General features: G+C 46.0%; 1 long non-coding RNA gene across 1 annotated transcript; it reads left to right on the plus strand.

Moving 5' to 3' along the window:
- The first annotated feature begins 818 nt into the window (after positions 1–818).
- On the plus strand, positions 819–6803 carry LOC307215252. The gene is made up of 2 exons (XR_013838429.1): positions 819–1067; positions 6500–6803. It is a non-coding gene; the product is annotated as an uncharacterized lncRNA (long non-coding RNA).
- Positions 6804–19530: the final 12727 nt, after the last annotated feature.

The following is a 19530-nucleotide window of genomic DNA, read 5'->3' on the forward strand; positions in this document are numbered from 1 at the left end:
AGACGCTCCTGTCTGGCAGCTGCTGAGGAGCTAGATGGATGAATGGCCGGGCTCCGTTTAAGGCAGCTTCCTAATCTCCTCCTCCAGAGGAAGATTAGTTTAACAGCTGGAAGAGAAGCGCAGCCATGTTTGGGTGTTTTGACATGACAGAGCTCTGGGCTTTGATCCCTTCGCAATATGGATGTGAAAGGCTCGCTGATAAGAATGCTCATTCATATTACGAAGGCCTCCCCTCTGCTTTCTCCATTGCGTGAGCAACGACGGGATGGTCAGATGTTAACATAAATTACAGGAGAGGCGCGAGAAGAAACAAAGGATGAAATGGATTGTGGCAATGGATCTCTCTTTCGCCGTGGGAGTTGGCCGGTTGAACATTTAACATGCTTGCCTTGAAACAAACCCCATAGTCGTTATCCATCAAATATGAAGGCCTTGGTACTTCTAAGCTCATCAACACAGTTTAATTAGGCAAATGTGTGGACGACAAGGCTAGCCAAAGCTGCAATGGCTTTGTTCTCGCTCCATCGTTGGAGGTGACATGTGCCTCTGAGGACCATGAATCACGAGAAGGGAGAGTTGTTGTGCTGGTCCGGGGGGGCTAACCGAGAGGCGAGGTCCAAGTCTAGTCCGAGTTCGATGGTGTGGTATGGAGGCTGTCTGTCAAAGCTGTAGCTGGGTCCAAGGGGGCAGTCGGGTGGGGTCAGGAACTCTGGCAGAAGAGCAGGACAGGGTGCAGGCAGGAACAGGCTAGCAACAACGCTGCACCTGCAACTTGGGACTGGGGCTAGCTGGCTTTTATATGCCAGACATGAGGCGGCCCCGATCCTCAGGTGACTTGCCTCTCCTGGCCTGGAGGCGAGCACTCCTCCTGCAGGAACTTAGTTCCCTCCACCTCTCTGCCCTGAGCCTCTGCAGCTCAGGAGAGGCTGGAGGGTTACCAGACCCAGAGGAAACCTCAGCTTCCTCTGACGGGGCTGAGAGTGGAGCACCTGCAGGCAATGGGTCCTCCATCACCTCAGGAGCCAGAGCAGACTCAGCTGGTGCCTGCACCTGAGGATCCAGCACAGGTGAGGACCCTTCGGGCTCAGGCCCCAGCCCCGGCTCGGCTGGTTCTGGAGGCGGGGACTCATGTGCAGGCTGGGATTCCTCAGGTTCAGCCTCTGAGTCTGAATCCCAGGCCATCACAGTTGTTGTTGTTGTGTTCAGATCTTCTTTGTGGGCTTCCTAGAAGAGGAAAGCTTGTGGGGGGGGGGAGAAAACACCCCTGGGTGCAAGAGCACCCTTCCCACTTGTGATCCACAACAAATGACCTTCAGAGACATATTGCCTGTAACACTGAAGGCACAATACAGACCCTCCAAGTGTCCCTATTTTCTAGGGCAGCGGTTCTCAACCTGTGGGTCCCCAGTTGTTGTTGGACTACAATTCCCATCATCCCTGAGCTCTGGCCTTGCTAGCTAGGGGTGGTGGGAGTTTTAGTTCAACAACATCTGGGGACCCACAAGTTGAGAAAGGCTGCTTTAGATCTTTCCTTTTGCGTGGACAGGCGGAGTCTCCCAGATCCCGCGCGGTCCCCCCTGTCATGTGGAATAACGACTCAAGACAACGTGCTATGGGATTAAATTGGCCACAACTTTATTAAATTTCAAATGTGGGTAGACCTTGGCTCAGGCATTGGGCGTTATCCCTCCCCAAATGTTTTTGAACTACAACTCCCATCATCCCTGAGTTCTGGCTTTGCTAGCTAGGGGTGATGGGAGTTTTAGTTCTGGGGACCCACAGGTTGAGAAAGGCTCTTCTAGGGACAGCCCTGGATTTGCAGAAGCCGTCCCAGTTTCTGATTTGATCCCGGAAGATCCCGCTTTTCCTTGGGGTTTCCCTATTTTCACTGGAGAAAAGTTGGAGGGTATGGAGTTCTGCAACCTCAGAGCCAGGGAGCTAGGTAAGTATACAACCTATACAAAGCATCTGTTTAGGAAAGCTTTCTGATGTTTAATGTTTGATCATGTGTTTATATTTGTTGGAAGCTGCCCAGAGTGGCTGGGGCAACCTGGTCAAATGGACGGTGTATGATAATAATGATGACATTATTATTATTGTTGTTGTTGTTCAGTCGTTTAGTCATGTCCGACTCTTCGTGACCCCATGGACCAGAGCACGCCAGGCACTCCTGTTTTCTACTGCCTCTCTCAGTTTGGTCAAACTCATGCTGGTAGCTTCGAGAACACTGTCCCACCATCTCGTCCTCTGTCGTCCCCTTCTCCTTGCGCCCTCCATCTTTCCCAACATCAGGGTCTTTTCCAGGGAGTCTTCTCTTCTCATGAGGTGGCCAAAGTATTGGAGCCTCAGTTTCAGGATCTGTCCTTCCAGTGAACACGCAGGGCTGATTTCCTTCAAAATGGAGAGGTTTGATCTTCTTGCAGTCCATGGGACTCTCAAGAGTCTCCTCCAGCACCTTAATTCAAAAGCATCAATTCTTCGGCGATCAGCCTTTTTTAGGGTCCAGCTTTCACTTCTGTACATCACTACTGGGAAAACCATAGCTTTAACTATACGGACCTTTGTTGGCAAGGTGGTGTCTCTTATTATTATTAATAGGACATCCCTATTTTCATCAGAGAAATGTTGGAGGGTATGAGGGAATAGCCATCAATAGCCCTCTCCTCCATGAATGCATCTAATCATCTTTTAGAGTCAATTGGCTGGATCAAATCCTTCTAAAACAGAACTGTGTGAGGCAGTTCTTCCTTTCCTCTATCCCAAATCTCCCAACTCACCTGTAAGAAATTTGTGGCATTGTACAGATTCACAATTGCCTCTGTCATCACCGCACACCTTTCCTCCCCCCCCTTTAGAAAAATAAATAAATTCTGTGCCTACCAACCCATCACATCCTTGTGTAAAATTTCACCATGACAGTCTCACCTTGATATATTTCACCCCCTTGGGGAGCACCTCATTAATCTGAACTTTGAAGTTTAGCGCTCCCCTGAAGAAAAATAAATCATTTGCTGAGGTAGGCTGGAGTGGCCGGCATGAGATTTTCCTCTCAAGAGACCGGCTTCTGACCCTCCTCTTTCCCCTCTTCCCTGAAGGATGGAGGGAAATACGTTCACCATCCAAGGAATGAGCAGTTTCACATTATCTTTGAGGTGTTAATTCTGCCTGTCACGCGAGACACTGGAAGGCCTCAGCAAAAACACTTCCTTTTGAGTGTCTCTCACAGAACATTGCACCTCCCTGTCATGAGCTCATTTTATAATGTGTTTATTTCATAACATTTATACACCGCTCGATTGTAAAACAAAAGCCCAAGAACCTCAAAGCGGTTTAAAAAGAGAATAAAAGAATAACATTATCAGATATATATACAGTCATACCTCGGGTTGCACCTTTTCGAGTTACGGACGCACCAAAACTCGGAAGTACCGGAACGGGTTACTTCCAGGTTCTGGCGCTTGCGCATGCGCAAAAACACTAAATCACGCATGCGCAGAAACACAGAAGCGCCGAATTGTGATCCATGCGTGCGCAGACGCGGCGCTGCAGGTTGTGAACACTGCGGGTTGCAAACGTGCCTCCCACATGGATCACGTTCGCAACACGAGCGTCCACTGTATATAAAACAACTATTTAGAATAGTGGTTCCCAATTAGCTAATTAGTGAGAACCCCCTATTTTTCAAAAGCCAAGCCACACCCTCCTTTTGAAAATTCTGGTAATTCTATGGTAGTTACATGGGACTCGCTCACCATGTAGGGCTGGACCATGTATCTCGGAAGAAGCAGCTGAGCTAAATTCCAGTCATTGTAAATTCCAGGTTAAGTACTTAATTTGTTCCAGAGGTCCGTTCTTAACCTGAAACTGTTCTTAACCTGAAGCACCACTTTAGCTAATGGGGCTTCCCGCTGCTGCCGTGCCACCGGAGCACGATTTCTGTTCTCGTTCTGAAGCAAAGTTCTTAACCCGAGGTAATATTTCTGGGTTAGGGGAGTCTGTAACCTGAAGCGTATGTAACCTGAAGTGTATGTAACCCGAGGTACCACTGTATCAGCATACAGTCGTACTTTGGATCTCAAATGCCTTGGCCCCTGAACAAATTGGCTCCCGAACAACTGAAACCCAGAAGCGAGTGTTCCGGTTTTCAAATGATTTTTGGAAGCCAAACATCCAGCATGGCTTCCGATTGGCTGCAGGAACTTCCTGAAAAGACCCTGGTTGTGGCCAATCGAACCTCCTTGGGGCTCAGAACTTCCAAATTGTTGTTATTTATGGAGGTAAATATGGAGGTAACGTTTTGGCCCAAATCCTGACGCAAGAAAGCTATTGCAATTGTAGACTGCATCGACAGAAGTATGTCATCCACATCAAGAGAGGTGATAGTGCTCCTTGACCAGACCACAGCTTGAGTCTTGTGTCCAGTTCTAGGCACCACAGTTTAAGAAAGATATGGATAAGCTGGAACAGGTGCTGAGGAAGGCAACTTTCAGGAATCAGCCAGCTCCAAGTGAAGAAAGCAGCCAGGAACAGAGAGGCTTAGATGTGAGTCAGAAAGGAGAGAGCTGGGGGCTGCAGGCTTCAACTCTTCCTAACCTTGACTCAGCCCTAGCTGAGAGAGGGCTGGAACACAGCCAAAGCTCTCCAGCAGCTCAAACAGGCGCTAACAGAGACAGAGAGATTCTCTCAGAAAAGGAAGAGGTTGGAGCTGATCCAATAAGTCTGCAGAGTTGGCGAATGGGAGGGCTGTTAGACAGGAAGCAAAACAAAAGACGTAAGGTGCAAAAGTTCAATATATTCTGTAGACACCGGAAGAAGTCTTCAGAAGGGTCATCTTGAGTAATGATACCAGAGGCTTTGTTGGAGCCGTCCGAAGTTATTTGTTTGTTTTTGCAATAAATCCTCCTTTTTAATTATCCGTGCTTACTGTGTTATCAAGTGGGGAACCTGGACAGAGACCAAGATGATCAAGGGTCTGGTAACCAAGCCTTAGGAGAAACAGTTGAGGGAATTGGGTACGTTTGATCTGGAAAAGAGGAGACTGAAAGGAGCTATGCTAGCGGTCTTCAAATATATCAATGCATGTCACATGGAAGATGGAACAAGCTTGTTTTCTCCTGTCCTGGAAGGTAGGGTTCAAAGTTATGAGAAAGGAGATTATGACTAAACATCAGGAAGAACTTTTTGACACTAAGAGCTGTTCAATTGTGGAACAGACACCCTCGGGAGGTGATGGACTCTCTTTTCTTGGAGGTTTTCAAGCAGATGTTGGGTGTGTTGGGATTTTGCTTATATGCAGCTTCACACAAAGCAATTAAGAGTTGGCTGAAGGCCAAGAAGACTGAGCAGAGGGAGTTATTCTGCATAGAGATATGGGACCTTGGATACAGCTCTACTATAGGTCGAGGTCTCCACATAGGCCTGATGACTCATGACCTTCCATGCTGGATAGTTTGTTGGTCAGTGGTGTTCTGAGAGTCGTTTGGAGTTTGTTAAGAGAGAGAGTTTAAGATCCATGTCTGCATCTTGTATATAGTAACTTGTAGAGTCTGCTGTAAATAATAAACACCTCTAAGTAACCAAGTTACTGGTAGCAGCGACTTGTTCCTGCTTCATCCTTCCTGCCTGCAACGGATTGTTTCTGGAAGTCTGTGTATGCTCTGCTATTGTGCTGGTCTCGAGGGTTAACCGTGCGGTGAGGTCCAAGTCCAGTCCGAGGTTGAGGGTGCGGTGTGGAGGCTGTCCGTCAAAGCTGAAGCTGGGTCCAAGGCAGGGAGTCGGGTGAGGTCAGGAACTCTGGCAGAAGAGCAGGTCAGGGTGCAGGCAGGAACAGGCTACCAACAATGTTGCTCCCGCAACCTGGGACTGGGGCTGGCTGGCTTTTATCTGCCCCGAGGCATAGGGTGACCCCGGTCCACAGGTGACTCGCCTCTCCTGGCCTGGAGGCAAGCACTCCTCCTGCGAGAACTTACTTCCCTCCGCCTCTCTGCCCTGAGCCTCTGCAGCTCAGGAGAAGCTGGAGGGTTACCGGACCCAGAAGCAACCTCAGCGTCCTCTGACGGGGCTGAGAGTGGAGCACCTGCAGGCAATGGGTCCTCCATCACCTCAGGAGCCAGAGCAGACTCAGCTGGTGCCTGCACCTGAAGATCCAGCACAGGTGAGGACCCTTCAGGCTCAGGCCCCAGCCCCAGCTCAGCTGGTTCTGGAGGCGGGGACTCCTGTGCAGGCTGGGATTCCTCAGGTTCAGCCTCCGAGTCTGAATCCCAGGCCATCACAGCTATATTCAACTGGGTCTGGCTAAGATCCTGCAACAGGCCAAAGCTGCGAAACACCAATAGGATGGCCATCTGTCAGGAATTCTTTAGCTGTGATTCCAACACTTCAGGGGTTGAAGCAGATGACCCACCAACTCTATGATTCTGTTGTCCTGGATGACTCTGCAATCCTCCTTTATTGCATCAACCTTTTCTCTTTTTTCCTTTTCTGGAATGTTTTCGTACAGGCCAGCTGTGCGTATGGGCACCAAGCACACAGAACAGATCTTATTTGGAACGACATGAAGTGGATCCAGCAGAGGGATGGAGCAGCAACAAACTTTAACAAGCCGCCAGAAGCCATTCCCTTTTGAGAGTGTCCAGCCGTAAGCAGACAGGATAGCCGGGAGATGTCAGATTTTGCTACCATCTGCTGAGCGACGTCGGGTCTGGAGGAAAATACAAAGCCTGCAGACAAACGGACCCAGCCCCTTTCTCGACAGTGACTCTGCTTCCCGCTGAGAATAAAAACGTCTCATAATCGTTGTGGAATATTTCTCCTCCACTGCCTGCTGTCTCTGCATAATGGATAATGGTTTCCATACCCAAGCCGTGTCATGATGAGCCAGTGGTGCAGGCTGTCCCCAGAGTAGGGAAGACGCGTCACCGGAAAAGGGAGCAGAGGTGGGCATGACAGTGCAAGATTTTGCATTTGCTAATTGATAGGATTTATATCAAGGGACGCGGGTGGCGCTGTGGGTAAAACCTCAGTGCCTAGGACTTGCCGATCGCATGGTCGGCGGTTCGAATCCCCGCGGTGGCGTGCGCTCCTGTCGTTCGGTCCCAGCTCCTGCCAACCTAGCAGTTCGAAAGCACGTCAAAGTGCAAGTAGATAAATAGGGACCGCTTACTAGCGGGAAGGTAAACGGCGTTCCGTGTGCTGCGCTGGCTCACCAGATGCAGCTTGTCACGCTGGCCACGTGACCCGGAAGTGTCTGTGGACAGCGCTGGCTCACGGCCTATAGAGTGAGATGAGCGCACAACCCTAGAGTCTGGCAAGACTGGCCTGAACGGGCAGGGGTACCTTTAACTTTACCTTTTTAACAAGGAATGGTCTACAATTAGAAAATAATAATAATAATAATAATAATAATAATAATAATAATAATAATAATACAGTGGTACCTGTGGTTAAGAACTTAATTCGTTCTGGAGGTCCGTTCTTAACCTGAAACACCACTTTAACTAATGGGGCCTCCTGCTGCCGCCAGAGCACGATTTCTGTTCTCATCCTGAAGCAAAGTTCTTAACCCGAGGTACTATTTCTGGGTTAGCGGAGTCTGTAACCTGAAGCGTATGTAACCTGAAGCGTATGTAACCCGAAGTACCACTGTAATAATAATAATTTATTATTTGTACCCTGCCCATCTGGCTGGGTTTCCCCAGCCACTCTGGGCGGCTTCCAACAAGGATTAAGAATACATCAAAATGTCACACATTAAAAACTTCCCTGAACAGATGTCTTCTAAACGTCAGGTAGTTGTTTATCTCTTTGACATCTGGGGGGAGGGCGTTCCACAGGGTGGGCACCACTACCGAAAAGGCCCTCTGCCTGGTTCCCTATAGCTTTGCTTCTTGCAGGGAGGAACCGCCAAAAGGCCCTCAGCGCTGGACTTCAGTGTTTGGTCAGAACGATGGGGGTGGAGATGCTCCTTCAGGTCTACTGGGCCGAGGCCGTTTAGGGCTTTCAAGGTCAACACCAATTGTGCTCAGAAATGTACTGGGAGCCAATGCAGGTCTTTCAAGACCGGTGTTATGTGGTCTCGGCGGCTGTTCCCAGTCACCAGTCTAGCTGAGGCATTCTGGATTAGTTGCAGTTTCCGGGTCTCCTTCAAAGGTAGCCCCACCTTTAATAAAGAAATAGAGCAAGATGAATTACACATCTGTTTAGAAATCATGCTGAGAAGAGAAAACCAAACAGTAGAAATGAAAAGGACAGTGAAACAATCATGGAAAACTCAGTTTCATATTGAGTTTCCTTAGAGCTGATCGCTGAAGTGTTTGATACGTGCATGTTACTTGTGGTGTGTTATGGAGCGGAGAAGTGGACCATGACACAGAGAAATACCAACAGCTTATGGACAACAAAGGTAAAAGTTAAAAAAAAGGTAAAGGACCCCATGGCGGTTAATAATAATAATAATAATAATAATAATAATAATAATAATTTATTATTTATACCCTGCCCATCTGGCTTGGTTTCCCCAGCCACTCTGGGCGGCTTCCAACAAAATATTAAAATACAATAGTCTATTAAACATTAAAAGCTTCCCTATGATCCAGTGTGGTGTAGTGGTTAAGAGCAGTGGACTCGTAATCTGGTGAACCGGGTTCGCTTCCCCGCTCCTCCACATGCAGCTGCTGGGTGATCTTGGGCCAGTCACACTTCTCTGAAGTCTCTCAGCCCCACTCACCTCACAGAGTGTTTGTTGTGGGGAGGAAGGGAAAGGAGAATGTTAGCCGCTTTGAGACTCCTCTTCTTCTTCTAAACAGGGCTGCCTTCAGATGTCTTAATAATAATAATTTATTTTTCTTCAGATAGAGGTGGGATGTGGAGCAGAAACATCTTTCAGAGGATCCTGATGGTCAAATAGACACACACAGGCCACACATGGCCTGTTTCCTGTAGCGTCCAGAAGAGAAGTTTCTTCCCATCTCGAGACGTAAGGACACACCACCAAAATAAAAAAAGCTCCGTGTTGGGGTTTCTAACATTGTAAGCTGAGGTTGCATGATGATTATTCATTGTAAGAAAAGTGGGGGGTGAAACCACAGCACTGCATTATTGAATCATGCACCACAAGGGATGTTTATCTGTTACGGGCTTAGCGAGACTTCAATATGTTTCGAATCAGTCCATATTCCAGTAAAAGTTATGAAGTCTCACTTAATCAAGACACCACCCACCTTCCCCATGGCGACTGCTTTGGAAATGCCTTCTGAATTCCCGGATAAATCCAGATCAAGGATAAGGGCAATCTTCTTGTTGCTGTTGAGGACCATATTCCCTCAGGTCCTCAAAGGAGTGGGGGAGATGGATGATACTGGAAGCAGCCAAGGCTGGAGACCAGCATTATGGGGCCATCCCTTCTTTATTCTCTTTTTATCACTCTCCCTCCTTGCCACCCACATGAAATCAGGGCAAGGGATGCATGAAATTGGCCAGTTGGTGGCGACATCCTGACGGGGCCTTCTTGGTGGCGGCTCCCCATTTGTGTGTAAACACTCCCCCCCTCCAAGGGAGTTGCCTTTGTCTCCCTCACCATTGACTTTATGGAAGAACCTAAGTCTATTCCTTTTGCATAAGGCTTTTGCATAGTCAATGAAGCAGAAGTAAATGTCTTTCTGGAACTCTCTAGCTTTCAACATGTGCTGGATTATGGAGAAAGCTAGAGAGTTCCAGAAAGACATTTACTTCTGCTTCATTGACTATGCAAAAGCCTTTGACTGTGTCGACCATGGCAAACTATGGCAAGTTCTTAAAGAAATGGGAGTGCCTGATCACCTCATCTGTCTCCTGAGAAATCTCTATGTGGGACAAGAAGCTACAGTTAGAACTGGATATGGAACAACTGACTGGTTCAAAATTGGGAAAGGAGTACGACAAGGCTGCATTTTGTCTCCCTGCTTATTTAACTTATATGCAGAATTCATCATGCGAAAGGCTGGGCTGGATGAATCCCTAGCCGGAATTAAGATTGCCGGAAGAAATATCAACAACCTCAGATATGCAGATGACACAACCTTGATGGCAGAAAGTGAGGAGGAATTAAAGAACCTTTTATTGAGGGTGAAAGAGGAGAGTGCAAAATATGGTCTGAAGCTCAACATCAAAAAAACGAAGATCATGGCTACTGGTCCCATCACCTCCTGGCAAATAGAAGGGGAAGAAATGGAGGCAGTGAGAGATTTTACTTTCTTGGGCTCCATGATCACTGCAGATGGTGACAGCAGCCACGAAATTAAAAGACGCCTGCTTCTTGGGAGAAGGGCAATGACAGGCCTAGACAGCATCTTGAGAAGTAGAGACATCACCTTGCCAACAAAGGTCCGTATAGTTAAAGCTATGGTTTTCCCAGTAGTGATGTATGGAAGTGAGAGCTGGACCATAAAGAAGGCTGATCGCCGAAGAATTGATGCTTTTGAATTATGGTGCTGGAGGAGACTCTTGAGAGTCCCATGGACTGCAAGAAGATCAAACCTCTCCATTCTGAAGGAAATCAGCCCTGAGTGCTCACTGGAAGGACAGATTGTGAAGCTGAGGCTCCAATACTTTGGCCACCTCATGAGAAGAGAAGACTCCCTGGAGAAGACCCTGATGTTGGGAAAGATGAAGGGCACAAGGAGAAGGGGGCGACAGAGGACGAGATGGTTGGATAGTGTTTTCGAGGTTACCAGCATGAGTCTGACCAAGCTGCGGGGGGCAGTGGAGGACAGGAGTGCCTGGCGTTCTCTGGTCCATGGGGTCACGAAGAGTCGGACACGACTAAACGACTAAACAACAACAACAAGTCTATTCCTGTTTACCCAGGGACTTGGTGGATGAAAGACCTGTTCCTGGCAACCCTGAAATTATTATTATTTTCCTCCAATTTTTTTTATTGATTTTCTGAAATTTATAAACAAACAAACAAACATAAATCCTAACTGTAATTATTCCACTCTTAATAACATTGTTACATGACTTCCTCGAATCCCCCTGGCTGAGTTTCAATATGTATCATTATAACGGTTTTCCAAAACAAATTTCTCATAAAATTTACTTAATCAATTAACGTCTTTCTTTCTTTTCATTTTAAATTTAAACATGTTATTCTATAACATCACATTTTTAAATCCTAAGCCTATCTAGATTTTGCAAGTATTTCTATTTAAATTATCTTAGCATATTTAACTAAATAGTCTTTGAATTTCATCCATTCCTCCTGGTACTCCTCCTCCTTCTGGTCGCGGACTCTTCCAGTCAGGTCGGCTAGCTCCGAAAAGTCCATCATCTTCATCTGCCATTCCTCCACTGTTGGGACTTCTTGTGTTTTCCAGTTTTTAGCTAACAATATTCTAGCTGCAGTTGTGGCATACAAAAACAGTCTAACATCTTTCTTGGGCAATTCCAAACCTGTTATTCCAAGAAGAAAGTCCTCTGGTTTCTTAGTAAATGTATATTTCAACATTTTTTTCAATTCATTATAAATCTTCTCCCAGAAGTCTTTCACCTTGGGGCAGGTCCACCACATATGATAAAAGGTACCTTCTTTTTCTTTATATTTCCAACACAGATCATCAGTATTGTGATATATCTTTGCTAATTTTACAGGGGTTAGGTACCATCTATTGTTGTGTTGTTGTTGTTTAGTCGTTTAGTCATGTCCGACTCTTCGTGACCCCATGGACCAGAGAACGCCAGGCACTCCTGTCCTCCACTGCACCCCGCAGCTTGGTCAGACTCATGCTGGTAATCTCGAAAACACTATCCAACCATCTCATCCTCTGTCGTCCCCTTCTCCTTGTGCCCTCCATCTTTCCCAACATCAGGGTCTTCTCCAGGGAGTCTTCTCTTCTCATGAGGTGGCCAAAGTACTGGAGCCTCAGCTTCACAATCTGTCCTTCCAGTGAGGGTACCATCTATAGCAACCCTGAAATTATTAGCTGGCAGTAGGCAATTTGTTCAACTGTTTTTTAAGGAGTCTTAAACTCTTTTTAGAAGGTTTTTTAAAAAAATGTTTTTGAGAAGTTTTAATTGCATTCTCTTGTGGGTGGGTTTACTCCTTCAAGAGGAAAGGGTGTGTGTGTAAATTTAATAAATTTATATGTGAATAAGATGGAGGGATGCACGAAGTCCTAGTTCCACTGGGTGCCCATCCTCGATCAAGATTGTCCAATTTATCCTTCAGTGCCTCCATCTCCAGCTGTGCTAACCTTTGATCAGTCAGTTCCAAAATTCAGGGAAATGGCAACGCTCCGTCTCCCCATCCACCGCGATCCACCGCTGGTGTCCTTCACTCGCCATTGACACACATTTTTTGGAGTCCCTCCCAGATTTGGCAGGTCAGTTCTCGGAAGGGTGGAAACTTCTATTTTGACTACATACATATATATGCAAAAAAAAAAAAAAAAACCCTACCAAACTTCTGAAGCGTGCCAGCCTGCGAGCTCTGACACAGCGGCTTGCAGGTTCTTAATAACTTATTATTACACACACATGTTTACGCGGTTACTGGGAGCGTATTATATTACTTCACTGGTTTATAGACTTTTAATACTTTCCCCCCTCTGAGAGTCTTATGGTTTTCAAGGTGCTGAGGGTCAAACTTTGTGTATGGAAATCGGAGGCAGACAGAGAGGGAGAGAGATGGAGGACTTTAGAATAATAGAATCGTAGAGTTGGGACACCAAGAGTTGTCTATTTCCTGGAATAAAGGAACCACAAATTTTTATTAAAAAACATGACAGATGGCCTTCCAACCTCCAAGGAAGGAGAGTCCATCACCTCTTTTGGGAGTCTTTTTCACTGCCGAACAGCTCTCACCTTCAGAAAGTTTTTACCCGAATGTTTAGTCGGAATCTCCTTTCTTATAACTTGAAGACATCGCCTCGCGTCTGAGCTTCCAGAGCAGGAGAAAGCAAGCTTGCTCCATCTTCCATGTGAAAGCCCTTGAGATAGTTGAAGATGTCTATCATATCTCCTCTCAGTCTCTTCTTTTCCAGGCTAAACATACCCAGCTCCTTCAACCGTTCATTATAAGGCTGGGTTTCCAGACCCTTGGTTATCTTGGTCACCCTCCTCTGCACACGTTCCAGCTTATCAATATCCTTCTCAAATTGCAGCACCCAGAACTGGACACAGGACCGCAGGTATGGTCTGACCAAGGCAGAATCTTCTTCTTCTTATTTGGCGATGCCTTGTAGCCAAGTAAGATTGTCTTCCATAAACACAGTTTTAACAATGAGTTCGTAAGTGACTGTGGAGGCCAATTCTGGATCCACACGTCCTTCCACAGTGGGGACATTGGTTTCCGGGTGGGAGTTGATCATGGCGAGGGTTTGCCAAGCGTGCCTTCCTCTTAGCACGTTTCACTCTTGCGCCCTGGGTTCGAGTGTCTTCAAAGCCCATGACACCTTTGGCAAAGGCTGTTCTCCAACTGGAGCACTCGCAGGCAAGTGTTTCCCAGTTGTCAGTGTTTATACTACATTTTTTTACATTTGGCTTGAGAGAGTCTTTAAACCTCTTTTGTTGACCACTAGCATTACGCTTTCCAGTTTGTCAATATCCTTCTCAAATTGTGGCACCTAGAACTGGCCACAGGACTCCAGGTGAGGTCCGACCAAGACAGAATAGTGTGGAACTAATAACTTAGTCATAGACCATCACCCAGAATTCTTTTATTATTCTGAAAGACCACCATGAATGAAAAAATGTGCCAACGAATTTAAGAAAATGCTTAAAAGAAGCTTTCCAAAAAACCCAGAAGCTTTCCTCTTGGGAATAATAACAACAGAAACAGCAATCAAACTACTTTATGGATGTGACTAGTAAAGGCAAAGGGACTGGACCTAATGGTCAGGGATACCTTTACCTTTACCTTTAAGAGTCAAATAAATTGGAGGAATAAGTTATGTTGCTATTATTATTATTCATACATAGGTTTTATATTTATGCTACCTTTTTCTTTCTGTCTTATTACCATGTGTTTGACTGTAACACAGTATACATTGTACATGGATGATATGATAAAATAGAAAAGCAAAAGAGAGAGAGAGAGAGAGAGAGAGAGAGAGAGACTCTATTGCAGTGGTGCCTCGCAAGACGAAAAGAATCCGTTCCGCGAGTCTCTTCGTCTTGCGGTTTTTTCGTCTTGTGAAGCAAGCCCATTAGCGGCTTAGCGGATTAGCGCTATTAGCGGCTTAGGGGCTTAGCGGATCAGCTGATAAGCGGCTTAGCGGCTTAGCGGATCAGCTGATAAACGGCTTAGCGGATCAGCTGTTAAGCGGCTTAGCGGCTTAGCGGATCAGCTGATAAGCGGCTTAGCGGATCAGCTGTTAAGCGGCTTAGCGGATCAGCTGTTAAGCGGCTTAGTGGCTTAGTGGATCAGCTGATAAGCGGCTTAGCGGCTTAGAAAAAGGGGGGGGAGGAAAAAAAACCCGGGAACTCGCAATACGAAGCAAGCCCATAGGAAATTTGTTTTGCGAAGCACCTCCAAAACGGAAAACCCTTTCGTCTAGCGGGTTTTCCGTCTTGCGAGGCATTCGTCTTGCGGGACACCACTGTACTTCCCTTGATCAGGACGCTATACTTTTGTTGATTCATGCTAGAGTACCATTAACCTCTTTTTTTTTACTGCACCATCACACAGGTGAGAGCCGAGTGCATCTTTGACCAAAGCTGGACCCACTACCCAAAAGGAGCATGACGTGTCCCCCAACAGAGGTCCTACGCTTCCCATTATGCCCCATCCACTGAGATGCGTTGTTCTAAAAAGAAAAGGGAAACACAAACGTTGAAAGAGACCTTGCTCTTGAATCTCAGTGTGGCTCCAAGAAAGGTCAGAGAGTCCATCGGCTTCTCTAGCTGGGGCGCAGTGAAGTGGTTGCATCTAGAACTTATGTCAGCCACACGTCGCACCCCGCAGATGAATGCTCGATGAGACCTGGGCAGAGAAGACAGCGTGACCAGGTCACTCTCAGGAGGCTGGTGTTTATAGTCTCCTCCATCTTCTAACCCCCTTTTGGAGTGCATTGGATCATGTTGCTCCTTCATAGCGGGAGGCAAAGATGTCTTGAAACACGAGACCAGGAGCGGCTCTTTAAAGCTCTCCTTGGCCACCGACTTCCTGCAGTGGGGCTGCTTTGTTGATTACATATGTAAGCAGCCAACTTCACACCGGTCCTGAAAGACCTACATTGGCTCCCAGTATGTTTCTGAGCACAATTAAAAGTCTTGGTGCTGACCTTGAAAGCCCTAAACGGCCTTGGCCCTGTATACCTGGAGGAGCGTCTCCACCTCCATCGTTCTGCCCGGACCCTGAGGTCCACTGTGGGAAGTTAAAACAGCATTTCTGTACGCTCTGGCTTCCATCACGGCAGTGGTGTAGCGTGGGGGGTGCAGGGGGGGCCAGCCGCACCGGGCGCAACATTTTGGGGGGGGGGCGCGCTCGCACTCGCAGCTCTCTGCCCCTACCTGGCTCACTCACTCTCTCTCACTGCAGTGCTGGCTGTGCGAATCCCATCCGAGCTGCCGGATCGCCGCTCACTGTGGAGGGGGAGGGTGCCAGGCGTACGTTGCGGTGCAGAGTGGAGAGAGAGAGAGGGAGGGACTATCTGGGGGAGGGACAGTGCAGCGGCCGCCCAGCGCAGCGCTGAGCACGGGAGAGAACCACACCCGACCAGCCCAGGCAGCAGCAAGAAGAAGCTGGCAGCGGCGGCAGGTTAGGGGTTAGGGGCGCAAATTACTTGCCTTGCCCCGGGTGCTGACAACCCACGCTACGCTGCTGCATCACAGTGTCTCGCTTGGACTACTGCAATGTGCTCTATGTGGAGCTACCTTTGAAGGTGACCCGGAAACTGCAAAGAATCCAGAATACGGCAGCTAGACTAGTGACTGGGAGTGGCCACCGAGACCATATAACACCGCTCTTGAAAGACCTACACTGGCTCCCAGTACGTTTCCGAGCACAATTCAAAGTGTTGGTGCTGATCTTTAGAGCCCTAAATGGCCTTGGCCCTGTATACCTGAAGGAGCGTCTCCACCCCCATCGTTCAGCCTGAACACTGAGGTCCAGCTCCTAGGGCCTTCTGGCAGTTCCCTTATTGTGAGAAGGGAGATTACAGGGAACCAGGCAGAGGGCCTTCTCAGTGGTGGCGCCCGCCCTGTGGAACGCCCTCCCTCCAGATGTCAAGGAAACAAACAACTATCTGCCTTTTAGAAGACATCTGAAGGCAGCCCTGTTTAGGGAAGCTTTTAATGTTTGATGTGGTTGCTTCTTTATTATTAATATTCTGTTGGAAGCTGCCTAGAGTGGCTGGGGAAACCCAGCCAGATGGGTAGGGTATAAATAATAAATTATTATTTTTATTTGTTTCAGGATGGCTCTTACCCTGCATCCACTAGGATTGGTTTATGGGGAAGTATCTGCCCAGCACCAGCCAAACCAAACTGGAGTCCACTCCAGTTTCAGAACAGGAGTAGAGAGTCAGGTTCTAATAATAACTGAATGGATGAATGTGGAGCCGCAGCTGAATAATTTCAAAGAGCTTAGGGATTTTGGCAAGGGGACTTATGTTTAGAATGGCTGGACAGAATTTCTGAGGATTTTTGAGGATTTCTGCATCTTCCTCAAGTTTTCATGTGCTCCAAATGCCCCTGTTTCCCAGAGAATGGGATTAGAGGTCCGGGGGAAGAATCCACTCCTTTCAGATTTTAATGCCAATGTAACTAATTCACACTTTCCAAACCAAGATGTGAACCGAAACACACTTTCCCTTGCAGGAATTTGCAGCTCTCTGAATTTTTGCAATGCAATTATGCAATATATAATGTGTACAGTATAATAGTGATACTTGTATACTCCAAAAAGAAAAGAAAAGAAAAGAAAAGAAAAGAAAAGAAAAGAAAAGAAAAGAAAAGAAAAGAAAAGAAAAGAAAAAAGTCTGTTGGTGAAGATAATGCACGAAGATACATTGGGGAGTGGCGGTTGTTGCTTGCAGGCTCAAGAGCACATCGAAAGATGTGTATATCCATAATACCAAAACTGAAATGAAAGCATACTGTTTTGACTCACCTCTCAAGTTAAGCAGGAATACAGCTTAAATTCAGGCCTTAGCTTAATGCCCTTTCATCATTATCCTTTGGCAATACAGTCAATACCTTGGTTCTTGAGCAGAATCCGTTCTGGAAGTCCGTTCCACTTCTGAAAACGTTCGAGAACCAATGCGCGGCTTCTGATTGGCTGCAGGAGCTTCCTACACTCAGCTGGAAGCCACGGAAGCCACAATGGATGTTCTGGTTCCCAAGAATGTTCGCAAACCAGTACACAGTGCTCAGGAGCCAAAACTTTTGAGTCACAAGGCATTCATTAACCAAGGCACAACTGTATATAAATATTAAGACACTTGAGTAAACGAGTTCAATAGTCACAATCTTCCGGTAAGTATGCAAATAAATTCAATTCGTTTCACATTTAAGGTGTTACTTAATTTGTGCTTTGCAAAACAATGCATGAACTGAAACACACCCCTCCTTTGAAAGTCTGATTCAGCTGAAGGTACATTTTTTCACCTTTGGTGGACATGCCCAAGGATTAAGACATTCTGGGATATGATTTATAATGAAATGAAAAAGGTATTTAAATATACCTTCCTGAAGAAACCAGAGGCCTTTCTCCTGGGCATGGTCGGCCAATTGGTGCCAAAGAAGGACAGAACTTTCTATATGTATGCAACAACAGCAGCAAGAATACTCATCGCGAAGTATTGGAAGACACAAGATTTACCCACCGGGGAAGAATGGCAGATGAAGTTGATGGACTATATGGAATTGACGGAAATGACTGGCAGAATCCGAGACCAGGGAGAAGAGTCGGTGGAGGAAGATTGGAAGAAATTTAAAGACTATTTACAGAAATATTGTAAAATTAATGAGCTTTAGAAAAATGGTGGAATGAAGTTATATGGCTTTGGCAGAAATGTTATAAGGAACTAGGAACAGATAGATTGTTAATGTATTAAAGGGAAAAAACAAGGTTAGAATATGTTAAGATTAATTACAGGCAGAAAATAGAGGAAGATGGAAAGGAATTGCTGAAACAGTTAATTGAAGTGGAATACAAAAAGGGAGGCATGAGGAAGTCAGTGAAACAAGTGAATGAAAGATAAGCTTGAAAATATTGGAAGTGTTTTTAATTGTTCTTGTTTTGTTTTGTTAATTCAGTGTTTTATGTAGTGTTTTTGTTTTTGTTTTTGTATTGTATTATATTGATTTGTTTAATTCTTTTTCTTTCTTTTTGTAATCTTTAAACTCTTAATTATTATTATTATTATTATTTTAAAAAGAAAGTCTGATTCAGAATTTTGCAGTGCAGTTTTCCAACCAAGTGATGTATTCAGAAATGCATATACCAGGGTAAAGTGTGCATATAAATGCATATATTAGTGAAAAGAACATATATTGGGGCAAATGCTTTACAAATATGTGTATATTAGGAAAAATGTGTAATCCCTGACAAATGAGCATCCGACCTCTGTTTGAAAACCTCCAAACCACCCTCCTTCCAAGGGAGTTCGTTCAAAAGAAACGAACCTCCGAAATTGTCCAGCTCCCTAAACCCTTAAGAATCAGTCTCCCTCTGGAGTCCAGGACTTGGATGAAAAACAGGGGACATGTCAATGGATCAACTCAAGAGCATATCAACAGAAGTGTATATCCGTAATGCCCAAAACAGAATTGAAAAGAAAGCATATTGCTTTGGCTCAGCACTCAAGTTAAGCAGGAATCCCTGCTTAAGTTCAGGGATTAGTCAAATGCCCCTTCGCTCTCCTGCAGTTGTAAAAAAGAAAGATAATATTAAGACACCTGATTAAACAAGGTCAGTATTCACAATCCCAGAGAGTTCCCAGAACTGTTATTGTGGGGTGTAAAATGACTAATGTGGGGCAGGATGGTTCAAGAGTCATGGGTAGCAATTTTGCTTTGCCTTACAAATGACCTGGACATCTTCCAGGGTATCCTAATATTAGCAGAGCGGGCAGATATTTTTTCTTTTTTCTTTGCTGAAGTGAAATCTTGAATGTCTCTCTCCAGTTTGCTTTAGTTAATTAAAACGTAGATCTTCATCATGCATCTTCAGACTCTGCCAAGCTCCTTGGGATTCAAAAACTGCTTTTGGCATCTAAAGCAGCCTTTCTCAACCTGTGGGTCCCCAGATGTTATTGTACTACAACTCCCATCACCCACCCCTAGCTAGCAAGCCCAGAGCTCAGGGATGATGGGAATTGTAGTCCAACAACATCTGGGGACCCACAGATTGAGAACCACTGATCTAAAGGAATGCATTTACAAAATATTTTTTATTGATTCGGATATTTAAATACCGTATTTTTCACTCCATAAGATGCACCTTTTCCCTCTAAAAAGTAAGGGGAAATGTGTGGGCGTCTTATGGAGCGAATGCAGGCGGGAGGCTCTGCTCAGGGCTCCCTTTAAAGAGCTGCGTGGAGCGTGTGTGCG

The sequence above is a fragment of the Podarcis cretensis genome (genome assembly GCF_951804945.1).
Source record: "Podarcis cretensis genome assembly, chromosome: 4".
NCBI classification, from domain to species: Eukaryota; Metazoa; Chordata; class Lepidosauria; order Squamata; family Lacertidae; genus Podarcis; species Podarcis cretensis.